Below are 21,583 nucleotides of genomic sequence, written 5' to 3' on the forward strand. Positions count from 1 at the left end.
CTCAGGGGTCTGGATAGGTCCGACCTTCCAGACGTAGGGATACATTGGCAATTAGAGAAGTTTAAGTATCTGGGAATCGAAGTGTGTCATACCTCTGCGCTCACGCACGAACACAACACTGAAAAAGCAGTAAGAGCCCTCCGCAAATCCATGAACTTTTGGTCGAAGCTACCACTGGCAGTAATGGGCAGAGCGGCAATAGTCAAGATGATAGTTCTCCCCCGTTTCTTATATCACTTCACGAACGTCTGCTTCTACATCAGACCTCCCTTTTTCAAGAAACTAGACTCTCTAATCAAGGACTTCATATGGGGGTCATCCAGACACAAGCTCTCTTTGTCTACACTTACGCTCCCGTACAGGGAAGGAGGGATACAACTTCCCGATCTGCAAAGGTACTACCTAGCTGCACAGCTCAGCCACGTGACAAAATGGCTCTCTGATGACCCATCAGCCGAAGTGGGGCTCCTGCGATATGCGACCTCCAAGCTATTCCCCAAAGAAATGCTTTGGAACCCGACGAAACAAACATCCGAAGTTCCCATGATCGTTACCCTGGGCAGGCAGATATGGGCCAGAATTGGCTTCCTTCGACAATTAAAACATCCCTACAATCCCAACACCCCCATCCTGGCGGATGTATGCAAAACTCAGGCAGACTTAGCGACAGCCAGGAAATGGGAGAGAGCCGGAATCTACACATGGGGTGACCTGTTTGAAGACGGCATGTTCAGAGAACTTGAATCGCTACAAGCTAATGAAGGCATCTCGAACACCCAATTCCTGTGGTACCACCGCCTCAAGCGGACACCCAGGGCACAGTGGCCTGTCTGGCCAGAGGAACCTCCACCGGACCCCCTTCTCCAGGAGATGTACGATCTAGCAGACGGTTGGAAGCCGGTCTCCCGCTTATACATCAAACTGAATGATAGACCCAATCCAAAAAGCGCATCCCTGAGACAAAAATGGGAAACCGAATTAGGGACCACACTAACTGACAGTGAATGGGAGCGAATACTACTATACCCCAAAGAGGTGTCGAGGAACATTAGATTCAAACAAGTTCAATTGAATGTGCTATACAGAACATACATGACCCCACTAAGAGTTGCTACCTTTAATAAACAAGCATCACCGAACTGCCCCTGGTGCGGAAATGATAAAGCGGACATGATCCACATGTTCTGGACCTGCACCAAAACGGCGAAATTCTGGTCCATGGTGGAAAGCACTTGCACTGAAGCGGGACTCACAAGATACGAGTGGAACCCAAAGGAATGCTTACTGGGAGCCCATCCCAGACTCAGCAAATACAAACACCTGGTCAAACTAATGGACCTAGCCTGCATCCTCACAAAAAGGTCCATAGCTTTGGCATGGAAATCACCAGGGGGCCCGAGGCACGGACGTTGGCTTAAGGACCTGAAAAAGTGGACAGAGGCAGAGACCAGAGCCTGGCAGGATGGAATCCACTCAAACGATGATGACTCCAATGACACCCTAGAATCATGGAAGGCCCTGTTGCGTGACATCCAATACGCCTCGGATCACAAACCCCCCTGAGCTCTCACCCCTGCCAGAGACTCGTCTGAGGTTTACCCCCAAGAATGGACAACCCGGAAACCCATCCCCCCGCGACCTTGGGTACTCCGACTACCGACCCCTCTCCCCCTTACCACAATTTAAGAACAACATGTTGAGCTACGAAGACTGTGGTAGTTAATTAGTTGCTGTTTGTTTGTTATGTTACCGTTTGATGGTTATAATGTGCTTATACAAATGCCAATGAAATACTTTAAAAAAAAAAGTAGTAGTGTTCGAATATTCCTAACGGGTTGTTGTTGTATACATTGTTTACCCATAGTTTGTGCAGAGGTAACCGAGGGATGTACGGAAGGATGCATGCGAATGATAACAAAGAAAAAACAACCTCATGATCGAACTAGCCCAGACCCAAATGAGATGAGAGTAATGAAAGAGTTGATGGCAATAGATATTAATGAAGACAATGATGACCTCAATAGCATTCGAGACTCAGACATAAGTACTTCAGATTCATCATCACTAGAGGAGGTTTCAATAAATAGATGAGACGTTTGGCATACGGCCAAAGGAGGGTTTGTCAGTCTAGAAATCTAATTTGAGACCGCAAACGCATTTTGGTGGCTGTGGGCCAACCGTCTCATGCACGATACGACAGAATATAGGTTTTCAAGTTTTCCAATGAACGGCCATTTTGATGTAACAAGAATCGCCATGTTGTTTTCTAACCATTGCTCATTGCTTTCTGTTCCTATTGCTTCGCATTATATTTTACGCTTACACTGCTCGACTGTGGAACATTGTTGTCTGTATGTGAAAAGGACAAGGCCACAGGGCCGAGAGAGTAACAAGAGTTTCGCTGAAACACAAACGTAGGCAGCGCCAGGAAGAATGCCCGGCTCCCTCCTTAATGTAGCCTTGAAGCAGAGCCGCAGGGCATTTAATCATTTCACAGCTGCCAGCCAGTCTTGTTATATGGTAGAATATGTTAGAATAATACAGCTAAAGGCTTAAATTATGCTTTTCTAACGGCCCCCCTTTGCTGAGCCCGCTAAGAGCATGTCGGCTCCCAGGACACGAATAGCACCTGATAGATAGCAAGGCCTGGAATGCAACTCCCCCTGTATGTAGTTCGCTTCCAAGAACAGAAGCGCCATGTTCTATTCAATAACCGAAAGATGCCTATGCACTCACAAATTGCAAATTGTTACTAGAATAGATGTTTGAAGGTGTCATAGTGGTCGGAGATGTCCATCATCACACCAAGTTCAAAGAAACCCAATGAAGAGGGGTGTTGTACATGTCATAGCTGATTGTTTGATATGCATTTTGTATATATGTAACTGATGTACGTAATTCACTCTCTTGCGTCCCTCGAGGTCTAGAGATACACGTCACAGGGGCGTGAGACCGAGTTGGCCAACTGAGACTTTTGCTTTGCAATAAAACCCTAGCTTTGGGAATACAACCTCGTGTCTGGTGTCTCTATCGTGTGTGGTGACCCGCCTTGTTTCCATAGACGTCAGGGTTCCCTAGGGGCCCCATTCAATGTAGCCCCAGCGAACTTGAAGGAGACACTATGGGTCCCGGCGGAATGCTTGGGGGAAACTCTGATGCTAGTAGAACTGGGCAAGAGGGTTTGGGCTAGAGCCCAGAGACATGAAAGAGTGGTACACCCCTACTCCGCAGGCATGCCTATAGCAGCAGGAGTATGCAAAGGGAAAACGGACCTAGCCCAAATGAGACAGTGGGAGACGCACGGCATTTATACCTGGGGAGATACGTACAAGTAAGGAACCTTCAGGGACTTCAAGTCCATGGTGGCCAACGAGGACTTGCCCACCGGCCAATTCCTTTGGTACAGGAAAATCAGAAAATGCACCAAAACACAATGGCAAGAGTGGCCGGATGAACCAGAAATGGACCCCCTGATCACACTGATATACAATCTAGGGGATGGCTGGAAACCAATATCTAGGCTCTACGCCCAACTATCAGACAGGCCCAACCCCAAAAGTGAGTCATTAAAATCAAGGTGGGAGATAGACCTGAGTGACGAAATCACTGAAAAGGAATGGGAAAGAATCCTAATATACCCTAGAGAGGTGTCGAGAAATGCCCGATTCAGGCTAATCCAACTACAAGTATTGTACAGAACGTACATGACACCAGTGAAAATGGCCAGAATCAACAAGACTGGCAACCCACTATGCCCTCGATGCAAACTAGAGGGAGCGGGGATGATACATATGTTCTGGGATGCCTGAAGATACAGTCTCTTTCTGGTCCAGAGTGGAACAGACCTGCAGAAGAGCAGGAGTGGCACGATATAAATAGCCCCCCGAAGGAATGCTTCCTTGGAGCATACCCAAGAATAGGCAAACTACGACACATAGTGAAACTTATGGACATGGTGTGTGTGCTAGCCAAGAGAGCCATAGCAATGGCATGGAAATCCCCGAGAGGCCCACAATTTGAGAGATGGTACAGAGACTTAGAGCACTGGTCAGGGGCCGAGACAACCCAATCTGTGGGGAGATGGGGTAGACAGAGCAGGAGGAAAGGCAAGCTCAGCATTTGAAGACTGGAAATCACTGATATGAGACGTGTTCCATCCATCGGATGACAAACCCCCCTGAACTATTCCCTGTCCATTGAAACTGTACTGAATCAGCCTTAAAGCCAACACCCAATGAACACACCCGCAGAACTATTAGATTTGACACCTTTTTGTCAATCCAACATTTAATATACTCTGATATCCAAAAGACCGAACGAACTGGGGTTGCACCCCCAGGGTACCCAAGTGGCAAGAAGACCGGTTGTTTAGTTAGTTTATTGAATGTTTTGTGTATTTTACTTTTCACTCTATTCCCACTTTTTATGTATTTCCCTCTTCCCCCCTTAAGAAAATGAAGTCTTAACAGATTGTTGTGTAAATATTAATAAAAGCAAACGCCAATAAAATACTTTAAAATTAAATAAAGAAAATGGACATATCGTTCATGCATTTAATAAATAACACTTGATTAATACCAGCATACAATCAATACAAATAGCCAATTTATGTCTGTGGTAGGCAGAGCAAGTGCAAGTGCAAATTAAATTTTAGATATGACCATACATTCAATTGTTAAAAATCTATTAAAATGGGTCAGCGGTTTCTATATTTAAAAATTATAACTTTAATATTTTGATTATTGCACCTTCCCATTCTGTACATATACAACAAACACTATGGCAGGATTTAAGATACATTAATTCTAAAACTTCTTATACATACAAAAACTGGAGGACTGTAGCATATTTCAATAACCATTAGTTTTTCACAGACCACTCCGGGTTAGGATACTGCTTTATCTATTAATAATCGCTTAACGATATGGCGCCACAGCCAATAGAGGCTGATATGGAGGCTTTCCAGGTCTGAATTGAGGCAATACATCCGAAATGTATCACTCTTTATGGACTCAGAGTTATGGACATTTTTACCCAGAATAGTCATGTAAATATTGCCCATTGTTTGACATTCCGTAAATACATGTTTGGGGGTCTCTATAACTCCCAGTATATTACACCTACGGCACACTCTTTCCTCTAAAGGGATTTTTAGATGAGCTCCCACAAAGACCAACAAAGGTAGTCGGTTAATTCGAAGTCTCAGGATGTGATTACGTACTACAGGCGAAGAGTTTGGCAAAGGTAGAGTTGTAAGCGTAAGTACCTATGTACCACTCTTGCAACATGTATGTAGGACTTTAGTGTAGATAGCCAAGTGTAATTGCTGGTCCAATCCCACTGGGCCAACTTATTTCTGAACAGGGCTCTTAAAGTTTCATATTTAGTTCCCCATTCAGACTTGGGATACCACCCTAAGTCCTCATGCAAACCTTTAATCATGTGGAGATATTCGTCATCGTCAATTCTCTGATTTTTCCTGCTATCTGCTCCCACAAGTGCCAGTAGTTTACATCTAGGATTTGAGTTGGCCTTAAGATGCAAACCACTCTGTCATGTAAGCAGTTGTTCATGTAGAGATACCAAACTCAATTCTAGTCTTATGTATTCTACTGAGTTATTCTTCGCCAACCTCAGGACTCGCTTCCAAAAGTAGCCCTCTAATCGATCCAGCCATCTTAAATCTGTCATTACTATTGCCTCCAGACCGTATTGGACCATAGGACAAACGCTATGGTGGTATAATGTAAGTATACCCTCTAGTGGGTAGCCAGCAGTCTGGTGAGCAAACTTCTCTATCATATTTGCCAGTGTGCTTCCCTTAGTCATTTTTCCCTTGGTTATATGTTTATACGACAAACTCGGACTCATATCGAGGCTCAAATATGGATATTTACTCACATATCCCACAATACCCAACCCGTATTAATCTGGGGGTGGTTTATTTTCTTTGCAAAGATCAGCATCATCTTAGTTTTTGACATGTTGATGGTCAATTCATTTTTTGTAGCGAAATCAACTAAGATTTCAAACATGTTCTTTATTCCAGTTAATGTATGATTGAATATGACCAAATCATCTGCATTAATCAAACCCAGAATGGTCACCCCACTCATTTTTGGACAACAACCAGTAGTATGCGCTAGGGCCACGGGCAGGTCGCTCATGTAGAGATTATACAACAGGGGAGCCAAGTCATAACCTTGCTTGACTCTCCTGTTCAGGCACACCGAGGACGAAGTCAGACCTGCGTCATTCATTCTGACTCATCCAGACGTGTTCTCATGGAGTCTCCTCAAGATGTCCAGCAGCCAACTAGGACAACCCAAGTCTTCCAGTTTAGACCATAGTCTAAAACGGTTTAGCCCGTTGTAGAGGAGGTCCCAAATGCAGCCCGCACTCCAACTGTCCATTTTGAAGTACCAGGAACGTTCACGCCGAAATATGTGATGTATGATGAGCAAATAAACCAACAGAGAGCCGCAGTGGGGCTCTGTCCAGTACCTATCAGAAGAACAGCACCTATTGAAGTACCAATACCAAGGAAACCATGGACAGTAAGGTACTCATTGAGAAACCATATCAACAAATGAAACGAAATGAAGATCGTCTAAATACAGTCCCTGAAGAAACCAAAAAGGTCTTAATGGAAGACGAATGGTGATGACACGAGAACCCGGACTGATTCACATATAGAAGAAATGACGACCAGAGAATGACGTAAAGAGATGAAAGGCTGGGGGCCAGGGATATCGTGAACCTAAAGTGAAAGGACGATGTCAAATGTAAGAATCTTAAGCCAAGAGCATGGTGAAGATATTCGACCAGTTTACGCATGTACATATGCTTGAAGCTGCAAGAAATCTAAGAAAATCTTGCAGCTTTCTATGCTTAGTAGAAAGATAGTGCGGCAAGCGCCACCTATACATATCTACCTCAAAAGAAGTATGTAATATAAGTATACTTCAACTTTGCACAAGAAGCAGCATCAACCAAAAGGTTACTAAAGGCCACACGAGAAGAGCTTCATATTTAGCAAAATCAAGAATAAAGTGGCAGAAACGAAAATCAACAGAGGCAAATGGTGCCAGGAGAACCAAGGTCGTATCTGTCAAGATGGACGAACAGTAGCTACAATTAATTGAAGCAAAGAACCAAATATACTACTCTGAAAGGTCAAGATAAGAAGACAAAAGCAGGTGGTGGGTGAAACACAAATCAAATACACAAATTGATGAAGAAGAGGCAAATTCACAGTGTCTGAATCACGTGACCAGCCGAGCGAACAGAAGTAAGACCTTCACACCTACACATGGCAACAGGCCAGGAGAAGATATCAGAACTTTTCCAGACAGGAGATGCAGTCTCGAGGCCAACCATAGTGAAATAATTGACACATGGCCACTAAAGTGATGAATGATTGTACCAATAATTGGAGGAAGGCCGGGGGAACTAAGGGGCACCCTGCACCTGGCCGACCATTGTGCGTGCTGCTAAGCAAAGTGAAAAAGTACAAGTAGGGTTAGTGCCAACCCAATCACAATGGACCAAGTAATCTAGGGTCTTATAGTTAGTAGAACCAATGGGACGTTGTACTTTTAATGACGTCTACAGTAGCCAGTTTGAAGGTAGGGCTTAGATGCCCCACCTAACAGTGTTTACCCAATCCCCTTACTCTCTTACCATATACAGATATAGTACCTATAGTAAAGTGACCTTTTCCAAACCAATAGAATTGTATGGCAACTTTTAAGCGTTAAACGTCAGTGATGACGAGTTTTTACTATAAATGATGTGTATTTTATGAAGTTCTTTGGAGTTGTGAAGCGAGAAGGAAGATCACGCAACCGCTGATATTCATGAGACTCCCTGTTTTTTGTACTTGTCATTAAACGGACTCCCTTTGCCAAACCGTCGAGTTGTCATTATTGATTTGGTGTTGTAGTATTAATCTGCACCCCCATCCATCTCAAGGGTGCTGCTATATTGTCCTAAATTGCTTCTGAGCAAACCCCGGCTCTATGGGCCGCTTGGGGGTCTCAGAGCACACTTGGTAGCAGAGATCGGATGGTTATCGATTATCGAATAGATAAGACAACCATTGACCGCTGACATAAAGTAACTCTAGGTCCTCGGCAATATCACAAGTACTTTTACTTCCGGCTGAGTAGACCGTGAAGCTCCCCGTACACAGCGGTTAGAGTAAAAGTAGAATCTGCAGACAAAGGTCTGAAGGGACCTGTGCTTCCTCACATAACCCCTTCCCACTCCTACAGGCAGCTAAGCGGGTGAACGACAGGAGAGGCAGTGACGAAGGTGGTGATCCCGAGCATCCAGAGAGGAAATATGTGAACGGTGAGTGAAAATGACTAAGGGCCTCATTACACGATAGGCGGAGGACCAAGGTGCTATTAGCACCTTGGTCCATGCCGGTAAAATACCGGCACCACCTTGGTGGAAAGGGGAATTACCGCCCTATTCCAAGGTTGGCGGGGCGGTAATTCCCCCTTCCCCCATTGCCCTTCCCCATTCCCATTTTTGCCCCATAGGGCATAATGGGAATGGGGAAGGTGCTAATTACGGTACCGCAAATTGCGGTACCGTAATTAGCACCCTGGTCCCTTTGCGGGTTGGTTTTTAACGCCTGCTAAACAGCAGGCGTTAAAGTACCTACCCGCAAAGGGACCTCGTAGTAAGGCGGTAAGGGTTAACGGTCACCGGTACCATTACCGGTGACCGTTAACCCTTACCGCCTTCCGTGTAATGAGGCCCTAAATGCTTTAGCAAAAGTATATACCTTAGAACAAGTAAGGGAAAAGGTAACGGAGGGAGGCAGAAAAACAAAAGATAGTCAGAAATAGAGTAGGATATATATATATATATATATTTATATATATATGGGGAAGGAAATAGTGACTTAAAGGGTGATTAAAAGTAGTAAAAGAGGATACTGGGGAGCACACCCGAGAAGAGAGAGGATACCGGGGGGACACCCGAGAAGAGAAAGGATTCGCCTTATTCCTACGCTTTAATATAGCAGCAAGAAGAAACTTGCATCCAGAGTCCTGAATGAAGAGGAACAAATAGGTCACCACAGTGGTTAAAGACGCCTGTGAAAGGGATGAGTTTAAACTCCATGTCAGGGTAAAATATTAGAGGCAGAGGTCTGTGTAACCAGCTGGAGTTTGTCTAGTCTGTAAATGTCTGTCTTACGTGTTATTTGTTGTGATGTCATGGGACGAAAATTTTCCTTTGAGGAACTAGCATCAAAATTACGCGATTGGATACTTGGAATATTGTAGAAAATAACCTGATGTTTATTGAGTAAAATATAAGATATAACATTTTGTGGAAAAACGGGATTGGAACTTGCGACGATTGATGCTCACTCATATTGTTTAAATAACGAAACACATAACAAGTGTTGTATAAAGCGAAAGTGAACAAGTTTAAATATGGAAGATATAACTCCATTAGTACACCTGTGCAAACAGTTGCCAAACATGCACCTAAGCTGAAAAAATACAATGCAGAATGGGTTAAAGGAACCGCAAACAAAAGGTTTATGCCATGAACACAGGGTGGATCGTTATCTAAAACGGTCTTGCAACACATGACGACATACTTGCACGCCACATATTCTGGCAAAACGTTAGACAACCGCCTAGCTAGTTTAGAGTTGTGGAAAATGTACCAACAGGATAAAGAGGAGGAGCCACCATTAGACTGGATACTTAACGTATGCACAGTGGGGAGTGAAATGCCCTCAGCGCCACCCGCCCCATCTAAAACGAAAATTGAAGACAGTAAGGATGAAGGGTTATACCCACTAAGAGAACTTAAAGCAGCCACATGGTATGGCAATCCGGCGTATGAGTCACCGACGCAAAGTAGTGACAAAAAACCAGACAAATATAGAGATAGAGATATCACCTCCAAAGTCCCGAGGAGCAAGGAGAGACACGAGAACGAGAGAAAAGACCAGACACAAGCAAATACATCTCTCGATACAGAGAGAAGGCAAAAGATTGAAAGGAAGCGAGGATAGAACTGATGAGATAGTATTCACACAGAACGAATGGATGGGAGGGCAGATCCTATTGAAACTCGATGGCAAAGACATTGATGACACGAAACAAAAAGAGAAGTTAGACGATGTACAGAGAAAGGAGAAGGAAAAGGAAAAAGGATTGAGAGACGAAAGAATAAAGAAGAAAGATAGGCAGAGACGAGAACAGTTATATCGCGAAGAGCAAGAAAGGCAACACGATTGTAAACAGAGAGTAGCCAATGATCAAGACAGAAAGGAGCAGCAAAGGATAGAAAAAGAACAAAGGATACAGTAGAAAAGAATAAAGAGATGAAGGGATGAGGAAGTCCGAAAGGCAAACGAACATAGAGACGCAAAGAAAGAGGAAGAAGATAGGGTCAGAGAAGAAGCGAGGAAGCGCAGAGAATTTGATGAAGATGTAGAACGCAAGCGAAGACAGAAAGCATGCGATCTTGAATATCTGGAAAGGGATGTTAAAAAACTTGAGCCAGTAGTAGACTGGGAAGATATAGAAGAATACTTTCCTGAATACGATTCAGTACCAGGCACGTCTAGGGCGAATTTCGAGGATGACTTGGACACCAGAAGCATCGGAGAAACGATCATTAGAATATATGATGAAATGGGACTAGAACAAGTACCCCAAGGGGAGGGGGAAGGTGAGCGCCTGGAGAGCACTCAGCTTTAGAACACTGAGGACATCTCACGAAGTAGTGGAAGTAGAGAACTGTCCCTAAATAGGTTGGAAATAAGTAGGAACAAAGATGATGCAAGACGTTGCACAAGTTGGGGGCAGACAATGTCTGACACTGAAAGAGAGGAGCATGAGGAAAAGGAGGAAGAGAGGAGACGCGAAAAACAATTCTCAGGAGGGAAAAGGATAAGATGGTCAGACTCTAGTGGGTCTGCACTGAGGGCATCAGAGTCAGCCACACAGTCAGATGGACGCGAAGAAGTATCTTACGGTCAGAGGGGGGTGTCTCTACCACCCTATGTGAGCCGGTTAAGGACATTGCCCGGTAGGTGGCGATGCAGGAATATTACTCCTGCAATGGACAGAAGAACAATGAAAGAGGAAAGAGAGGACTATGCATCCCAATTTCCGTTGCTCGAGAAAGGTGGAGCAAGACCACAGTATATCCCATGGCCACACATGGATCGAGAAAACCTGAAAAATAAGCTTCCAATGTTGACATCAGGAGCCGAAAAATGGATACACGAGCTAAAGAAAATGTCAAGAGGGAACACGTTAGCTATAGGGGATATTAAAGGTCTCTTAATCGCCATACTTGGTGATAGAGCAAACGATGTATGGACATGGGCAGGTTACTCCGGTGTGACCACAGTTAATAGCGCTCATGACGGAGCTCCATTTAACAATTGCAGAGCCACGGTATGGAAAGCATTATGAGTGCTATATCCAGACACTTCCAACATGGGAGCTATAATGACACATAAGATGAAGGAGTCGGAAGACCTGTTGCTTTACATCCAGAATTTCCAAGACGCATAAATACTCGAGACTCAGGAATCTTGGGGGGAATCTCTATGCATGTTCTACCATATATTATGCCAAGGGCTGCCAGAGCCGGTACAGAAACAGCTCAAGAAATTGGTAGGAATCGAGGCCAAACCATGGTCAGAAATACAGCTGACCATCACACACTATTGCAGGCTACTGCAAGAAAAGAATCGCAAAAAAGAAGCTGCACGAAAGGGTAAAGAGGCAAAATGAGTACAGAAAAAATTGTCAAAATACGCCCTTGAAGGGGCAATCATAACTAGCACAGATGGATCAAGCATGCAACAAGTCAATAATCCACAGCAGAATAATCAGGGCAATACGGTGTATCACCCCAGGGGAAGAGGATTCAGAGGAAGAGGATGGCAGATTAATCAGGGAGGTTTCCGGAATTATCAAGGAGGATTTCAAAACATGCAAAATGGCAATCAAGATATGTCAAATGGGCAAATTACCAGGCCACCGCCAGTATGCTGGTTGTGTGGGATGAAAGGCCATCTAGCACGCACATGCAGAAATGAAGGCATGAAGCAAAACGGCCAAGGAACAGGAGCAGGTATGGTTAATCCACCTGTGCTTTTACAGCAGTGAGGAAATGGAGTTGCACAGAATCAAACAGTGCAACAACAAACACCAGGAGCACAGCAAGGTTTGCAACCTCAGAATGTGGTGAATTTTATGCAGGGACAGTCTCAACAGTCATCGGTGCAACTGTCACAGACAGTAAGTACACGACAAGCCGTAAACCCTAAAATGAGGAATAACACTGGTGATGGGGGAAGTCCATTCACACAAGGTGGGACAAAATTAGATATGGACTAGGACAGGTCAATTGGAACCCTGATGTGTTCTATCCTATCAGTGACACCAGACCCTCACCAGGAACGAAGGGTGGCTGTCGTTATAGGGGATAAAGAATATTCCTCCCTAGTTGACACGGGTGCAACACGTTCGTGTATACGTGAAGGCAAATTTTCCTTGTCCGACGATGCTATAAATACTCTGATTTTCACAGGTGCTACAAGTCGTGTTCCTTTTGCAAACACACTTCCAGTCTCTATAGGAGAATGTGATATGGATGTACCACTGTTATATTCACGACAAACACCAGTAAACATCTTGGATTGAGAGTTAATGATGAAATTAAACATGAAAATCTCGTTCACAGAGGAGGGCATAGTATGCTCAACTCCAGGAATGCACTATTTGAACGTATGCGAAATGATTAGAGCATACGCAGGGCACACAGCTATGAGGGCTATGCCATTAAAGCCAGAAATATTTGCATATGTACTACGCATGTTAATGGCAGGGCTGCCAGGACTTGCTGAGAAAACCATGAGGACCCCAGATGAGTTTCTGTTCAGGCCAAGAATACCTATGCACGAGGAAAAGGGACAAGTATTTCCCTTAGTGATACACACAGCCGCGATAAAAGGGAAAATGGCTTTGATCAATGGTTGTGATGATGAAGGCCAACAATGGTGCACAGTAATCGCCATTGAAGAAGGATACAGATTGACTGACATCATTGATGACGATCTGTTTGACGAGCAAGCAGACGGGGGAGAAACAGCAGTTGAGGTGAACCTAACCTTTTGGGTGAAAATTATCAAAAGAGAAGTGCCTCAGAGAATTATGTAAGCACAGAACCGTCCTGAATATTTCGAGGACGACATGGCCCAGGTGCCTGTCTCAGTGTGGACCACAGGCCCCTTTGATGTAGGATTATTGAAAATTAAATTAAATTAAATTAAATTAAATTAAACTGAAGCCAGGAGCAATTCTACCAAAAGCACAGCAATACCCCATGTCCAGGGAGGCAGATGAAGGAATTGTTAAGACAATTTCTGCCATGATGGATCAGGGCATCTTAGTGACATCAGAGTCACCATGTAACACATCAGTGTACCCTGTGAAAAAAGTAAAGGGGTGTCTTGGAGGCTAGTACAAGATTTAAGGCTGATAAATGATATTGTGGATGCCAAGTTCCCTTTAGTCCCTAACCCGGCTACAATCCTACGTAATATACCTGTTGGGGCGAAATATTTCATGGTGATTGACTTGAAAAATGCATTTTTCTCAATCCCATTACACAAAGACTCACAAGATCTGACATAATTTACGTTCAGACAAATGAGTCTGAAAAGCACAATGTTACCCCAGGGGTACTGTGAGTATCCTTCTATCTTTAACAGAGTCCTGCAGATGGACCTAAGCAATATTGCATTAGAAAGTGTTATCTTACAATATGTGGATGACATCTTAATTTGCAGCACGACAGAGGAGAAATGCAGATGCGATTCTATTCAGCTATTGACTATATTGGCTGAAAAAGGATATAAGGTTGACAAAGAGAAGTTACAATATTGTCAACAAGAAGTGCTATACATAGGCCAGCTGATCTCACATGAGGGGAAAAGAGTTACCAGAGAAAGAGCTGAAGCCATACTGAATACAGCCAAGCCACACACAGTAAAGCAGATGCAGAGCTTCTTAGGCCTTTGCAATTATGTCAGGGCATGGGTCTTCGACTACAGCTCATTCACCAAGCCTTTGCTTCAGGCCTGAAGGAAGGCACAAGTGACGAAAGAAAAGATTGAATGGTCTGAGACCATGGAGGAAGGATTTGCTGAACTCAAAAGAGCCATTTGCACGGCACCAGTTTTAGGGATTCCCAATTATGCAGAGCAATTCTACCTGTTCTCACACACAAATGGCAGCGTTATGACGGCAGTACTCACACAGAGAACCACACTGGGTACAAGCCCCAGGCATATTATAGTGGAAATTTTGACCCAGTAATGAGGGTCCATTTCCTGTGCGAAAAAAGTTTAGCTGCTGCAGCGTTCGCCATCAAAAAGGCTACTACCATTGGAATGGGATGCTCAATGACATTGTTCATTGAGCACTTGCTATTTGCTATTTTAGAGAAACCGAAAGGCACACTGACATCTCAGAGAGCTTCTGCTTATGAAGTGATCATATCGAATCCATCGATTAAGATAGTCCGATGCAAGATAGTGAACCCAGCTATGTTCATAGCAGAACCAATCACTGAAGGAGAGCCAATACATGACTGTGCAAATTACGAAGAATTCTATGATGAAATTCCCAGAGTAAAGGAAAATGCAATGGCAGAAGGAGAAATTGTCTTCATTGACGGTTCTTCGAGAATCGATCAAAACGATGGGCAAAGATATACATGTGTTGCTGTGATGAACCACACAGCAAATGGAGAATTTCGAGTGCTTCTTAGGGCACAAATAACATCTTACTATTCAGCGCAAGCTGCAGAATTATTTGCATTGATACTCGCGATTGAGAATCATGAAAACCAGGAAGTGACAGTGTACAATGACTCCGCCTATGTGACATCTACAGTGCACGCAGGCTCACCGTGCTGGAAAAGGAGGGGCTACCTGCTAGCGTTTGTCATGCCAGTACAGCACACAGCCCTATTGGATAGGCTGATTAAGGCACTACAGCTCCCAGTGGGCATAGCAGTCGTGAAATGCGCCGCCCACACAAAGGGGACAGATTTTATCTCACGAGGAAATGAAGCAGCAGACACAGAAGCCAAGCGTATGGCATCCAAGAGTGAGATGATCATGGATGTGGAAGTCACTAACATAAATGAGAAAATGATTGTCGCACAGAGTGAACCTGAAAGCTACAATAATATGGGACAAATACAGTTAATGGAACTCCAAGGGGAGGCACCACAGGAGAAGAAGAATTTATGGAAGCGGCAAGGGTGTTCTTTGAACCCTTCCGAAAGCTTGTGGTGACAAGACAGCACTGGTAAACCAGTAATGCCTATAGCCCTGTTAAAGAAAGCGCTGGAGCAATTACACTATCCAGCACACATGACAAAAGAGAATCTAGCGCCAATACTCGCTGAAGACTGGTTCATACCGAACTTAGCAGAGCACATTGCATTTTTTCTGGTGAACTGTATAATTTGCCAACAGTTCACAGCTGGGCACACACTAAAAGTAATTAGAGGAATCATCCCAAAGCCCAATGGACCTTTTCAGCACTTGCATGTCGATTATGTCGATATGATTCAAGTATGTAACGGGTACAGGTATCTAATTGTTGTGGTGTGTCCATTCTCTAGATGGATAGAAGCAGGTCGTTGTACACACCCAGACTCTACCTGTGCAGCCGAATTTCTAGTGAGAGAGGTATTTTCAAGGTGGGGAGTATGCGAAGTCATGAGATCAGATAACGGGACTCACTCTGTAAATGAAGTTTTTGAGCAGATTAGTTTGTTGCTTGGTATAAAGCACAAGTTATCGTTGGCGTATCATCCTCAAGGCAACGGAATATGTGAGAAGCTTAATGGCTTATTAAAGGAGAGGTTAGCCAAGTTGAAGCTTACTCTAAGAAAGGAATGGTTACACTGCCTTCCTTTAGCACTGTATGCACTCAGAAACCAGCCTGGTATTGACTACCATCTTACGCCGCACGAAATAGCCACAGGAAGAAGAGTGCGCACTCCTCTGAAACCCCGAGACAGAGCTAGATGTGATGCCCAGTCGACAGGAGAAATCTTAGGGTCTGAAATGCAAAATTACTTGAATTGTATGACATCTTGCCTTAATGTAATTTCAGGCCAGCTGCAGCGACGACGAAAAGGGTGCAGGGCAGCACATAACACAGAAGGAGATACTACTGCCGACACTGCTCAACGATTACGTGTACCATCCATCTTCCCTGGAGACACTGTCCTGGTAAAGAACCACACGAGAAAAAAGTGGGATGAGCCAAGGTTTAACGGTCCCTTTACAGTGGAAGACTGCACTACCTCTGCAGTAAAGCTACAAGGAAGAAGAGCTTGGATCTTTTTAGGTGACATTAAGCCATACTTCGGAGAAGGCCCCCTGCCTGCACCCCAGCTTGAAGAGACTACGGACGATGGGGAATAACCACAGCACGTGCAGACGAGATCCATGACAAGGAAGAAGGACGCATGAGCAGCAGCAAAGCAAAGACAAAGAACTTTTATGCAAAAGTTGTGGCTTCATTTTGGACATTTCTCTGAGCAAAAAAGAGGATGAGGACATAAAAACGGACACTCTGTGCATCCTAGTTGCAGGGTGAAGAAGGAAAGTGCACGTGGAACCCACAACATAATCTGTTGACTTTGAACTTTGGACTGAGGCACACTGAAGGCTTGATTAAGTAAAAAAAATGATGCCAAATTTCGATCGAGGACACATAAATTTGAAGAAAATACAGTATCCAGACTCTTTCAACACAGACACTTTGTTCGGACTCACTTATGGTGTCCCACAGTAATGACATCACCAAAGATGTATTAATATACTGTCACAACCCTCTCCCAAAGGACTCTCTGACAAACCCATTGGCCAGGTGGAGTCAGGATCTGGGCCTCTAGAGCCTGGCATCCTCTTCAAAAGCCCTCATGGGGCCAGTGCTGGTGCCTATGGCGCCAGGCTCATACGCCATGAACAACAATATGCTTGGGAACTACTTTATTGAATTGTCAGCCAACATGGAGGCATCCACATAGCTTGGTTCGTAAGAACCAAGCTATGCAGTCTAGTGTTTTGGGTGTGGCAGGCCTGGAACTACTTTCCCTGATACTTCTTTACCTGGGCTATATAAACCACACCCTGACTGCAGAACATGCTTCGTGTTACTTTACAGCTTGCAACGTGACGCTCACCGTGTCCAGCTATTCCCTCGAACCTCGGAGAAGCAGAACCTGCAAGGAGACAAAAGGAACATCATTAGCAGCAGCATCTTACCTGCAGTCTTCATCTTTAAACACTCGCAGCTACTGAGAACAGCTTCCTGGAATCTGCACGCCTCCCGGACAGAACGACTTGAAAGAGGAAGATAGAGGCAACATTAAAGAAAGCTGTAGAGACATTTACAAATTACAAACTGCTCAAAAGGCTTAACTGGCTGGTCGTCCCTCAGCTGGCACCACTCTGGACATTCCACTTGCGCTGAAGAACACTGCGACCTACAAGGAAGGAAAACACAGGTTAGCAAAGGCAAGACTTTGCAGCGCTGCACATAGCGCTTACTTACCGCATCATAGCGCTCTTAATGCGCCATCATTTACCAGCGGGGCTCAAGCAAGCCAGTTCGCCGCGCTGAAGCTCTGGATACCTAAGGGAGAAAAAAGAGACATTTAAAACAAAGAAAGGCATGCAGGATAGCACCAAAACTAAAGAACGGAAATAAGACCTACCTGAACAATAGCAAACGGGCCGGCGTCAGTGAAGTAACTGGACCGCAATCGCCCATGAAAGACAACGCGCCCCTGCAAAGAAGGCAGGGTGGAGAGCACGCCTAATTCTACCACAAGGTGAGAAGAGGGCGCCAGAGGGACTGAAAGCATACAGGGGTGGAGTGAAGATACTTAACCATGTCGGTCAGTCTTGAACACAGTCCTCCTGTATTTTCAGGCAGAACCTTCCCCGCAGACCACATCAGGACAAAACTGAGAAGCATACCAGCGAGTAACCCAGCTGAGTGGCGTCCCTGTGGATACCAGGTGAGCGCAACAGAACACAAATCCTACCATAACAAATCCACCTGGGTGCCATGGAGACATCAGAAATGGACCAATTGGCCCAATTACTAGGAGAGCTTCGTGCTGAGGTTCATTCTGCCCGACAAGAGACTAATGCCCTCCAGAGAGACCTAATAGTGACCAAAGAACGCACTGAAGAGATTAGCAGGCAATACTTGCAATCATAGGCAGGACAGACGCCTCTACCTGGAAGCAATCCAACGATGCAAAACCCGCCATACCACCCACTCCGGTACAGATCACGTTACCTGGAACAGTGCCCCCAGCACCACCAGAAAGGTTCTCAGGCGACCCACAGAAGTATGCAGCATTCATCAATCAGTGCCGCCTTCATTTTCTTTGTAGGCCTGGAGCATTTCCAAACGACCAAGCTCGGGTAGCTTTTATCTTATCATACCTGAGTGGTAGTGCAGCAGATTGGTCAGTGCCATTGGTAACCCATGACAATCCTCTATTACATGACTTTGGGGGGTTCCAGAGAGAAATGGAAAAACTTTTTGCTCGCCATACCCAGGAACAAGCAGTAGACAATGAACTCTTGTCCCTCCGACAGGGGAATCAGGACTTGTTAACGTACATTGCTACCTTCACCAGACTGGTTGCCAAAGCTAGGTGGCCAGAAAACAAAAGAACCACTTTATTCCATCGAAGCTTACGAGGCGAATTAAAGGACGTCTTAGCCCAGGTGGTTGATCCACCCAGAGACTGTGCAGAATTCATAAATCTGGTCGTGCAGCTAGACCACCGGTTGCAGGATCGAAAGGCAGACTGGTCTAAGACGGACCCTCGGACCGTGTATGTTCGACCAAGGGAAATCACACCCTGTGTACCTGAAAATGCTGTAGAACCCATGCAGATTGGAGGGATACGGCCTCCATTAACAAAGCAAGAGCGGGACAAAAGAAGACAACAACAGCTTTGTTTGTATTTTGGGAAACTAGGACATTTCCTGAAGGACTGTCCAGTAAAACCCCCAAGAAGAACAGTTGGTGCCACAGAGAAGGATGAAGCTAAGGAATCGGGAAACTACCAAGCTCGACAAACGTAGAGGTCAGTTTGTCGAGTGAGAAGAAAAAGTTGCTGACCTCGCACTTTGCAATACCAGTGATCTTAATTAACCACCAACAGTCGTCAAGAATGCATGCCGTTGAAGCATACATCGATAGCGGAGCAGTTGGAAATTATATCGATCAAGAACTGGCAGCAGAGATGGGGCTTCCCTTGTGTTCTAAGCCAACTATGGACAAGGTAACCACCGTGGATGGGACAGAAATTGCTTCTGGACCAGTAACCCAGTGCACAGCCAGGGTAACCTTGCTGTGTCAGGACGGACATCGGGAGTCTATTTCATTCGATCTCATCTAGGCACCTCAGTTCAGGCTAATACTGGGGATGCCATGGTTGGTTGCTCACAACCCTTTGATAGACTGGCGGGCACGAAAATTAACCTTCCCCAGAGACTGCTCCTCTGCCTGCTATTACCAAGAGGAGAAACCCGACGTCTGTATCCCCATGACTCCCGGAGCGACAGTATCTACCCTGGGAGCAACTAATACCTTGCCAAGTGAATACCATGATTTCCAGGATGTTTTCCGAAAGGACCAAGCCAACACATTGCCGCCGCACAGGCCCTATAACTGTCAGATCGACCTTGTTCCTGGTGCACAAATCCCTTGCGGCAGGATCTACGCTCTCACAGAACCAGAAAACCTTCATTTGAAATCCTGTTTAGACTAGTACCTTGCAAACGGATTTATCCGTCCTGCGAAGTACCCTGCAGCCAGTCCTTTGTTCTTTGTAACAAAAAAAGGAAGGAGACTTGAGAACCTGTATTGACTACCGCGCATTGAACCAGATCACCGTGAAGAACTGCTGCCCCTTGCCACTTATCCCTGAGATGCTAGACCAAGTTAAAGATGCCCAGATTTATACCAAATTGGACCTTCGAGGAGCGTACCACCTGTTTTCCATTCATCTCCTCAGAAAAGGAGATGAATGGAAAACCGCCTTCTGTACTAAGTATGGCTTGTCTGAATATCAAGTCATGCTCTTCGGGTTATGCAACGCTCCTGCGGCATTCCAATATTTCATGAATGACGTCTTAAGAGAGTTAATTGATGTGTGCGCCTTAGTGTACATAGACGACATTTTAGTATACTCAGCCTTGGAACAAGATCATGTCAGGCATGTTCGTTCAGTCCTCACCAAGCTCCGTCAACATCGCTTTTTTTCAAAGCGTGAAAAATGCTTTTTTTCACATCACCGAAGTAGAATTTCTTGGTTTTATCCTTACTCCAGGAGGCATCAGAATGGACGTGCACAAGGTAGATGCCATTCTGAAATGGCCTTCACCGACGTCTCTGAAAGAGGTACAAAGCATGCTGGGCTTTGCAAACTTCTACTGCCGGTTCATCCCAGTCTTCTCTCAGGTTGTGCACCCAATCACAGTACTATTTCGAAAAAACAATAAAAAATTTACTTGGACCGAAGAAGCAGAAGAAGCCTTTCAGAAACTTAAACAAAGGTTTACCTCTGCTCCAATCCTGCGACATCCTCGTCCAGACCTCCCTTATGTTGTTGAAACTGATGCGTCCAATCTCGCAATGGGGGCTGTCCTTTCACAGAGAGACCCGGAAACCGGCCAGCTACATCCTGTGGCCTTCTGGTTGAAAAAGTTCTCACCTCCAGAGATTAACTATGCCATCATGGACAAGGAACTCCTGGCTATCAAATCCGCCTTTAAAGCCTGGAGGCACTACCTTCTGGGGCCAGACACACCATTACAATCATCACAGACCACCGAAACCTGCAATATCTCAAAACAGCCAAGGCCCAGTCCTCGCGCCAATTACGGTGGGCCCTTTTCTTCGCCGAATATGATTATGTTATCACATTTCGACCAGGAGTCAGAAACGGAGAGGCAGATGCCTTATCTCACATGGGCATAGATGAAATAGTATATACAACTCCAGACCCAGTACCTATTATACCTGGAGACAAACTCTTGGGTATCACGACAGCCTTAACACAAGCAGAACTACGAAAAAAAATCCAACGGACAATGAATCCTGATGCCTACCTCGCATGGCAAACTCAAGGAGGACAATATACCATCAAGGACCACCTACCCTTCTTTAGGGATCGCCTATATGTATCCAAGAAGGAATTACAACAGCATATTATTTCAAACTATCACGATTCACTGATCGAAGGGCATCCTGGGATCGCCAAAACCCTAGCTAAAGTGAAATAGAACTTTTGGTGGCCTACCTGGTGTAAGGACATCATTCAGTATATTCAGTCATGTGGTGTCTGCGCACAAAATAAATCACAGAAACAAAAACCATCTGGTCTCCTACAACCATTGGACATTCCTCCAGTTCCATGGCACACTCTTTCCCTTGACTTCATCACTGATCTACCTCCAAGCCAA

The sequence above is a fragment of the Ambystoma mexicanum genome, chromosome 4p (genome assembly GCF_040938575.1).
Source record: "Ambystoma mexicanum isolate Mex_15411 chromosome 4p, UKY_AmexF1_1, whole genome shotgun sequence".
NCBI classification, from domain to species: domain Eukaryota; kingdom Metazoa; phylum Chordata; class Amphibia; order Caudata; family Ambystomatidae; genus Ambystoma; species Ambystoma mexicanum.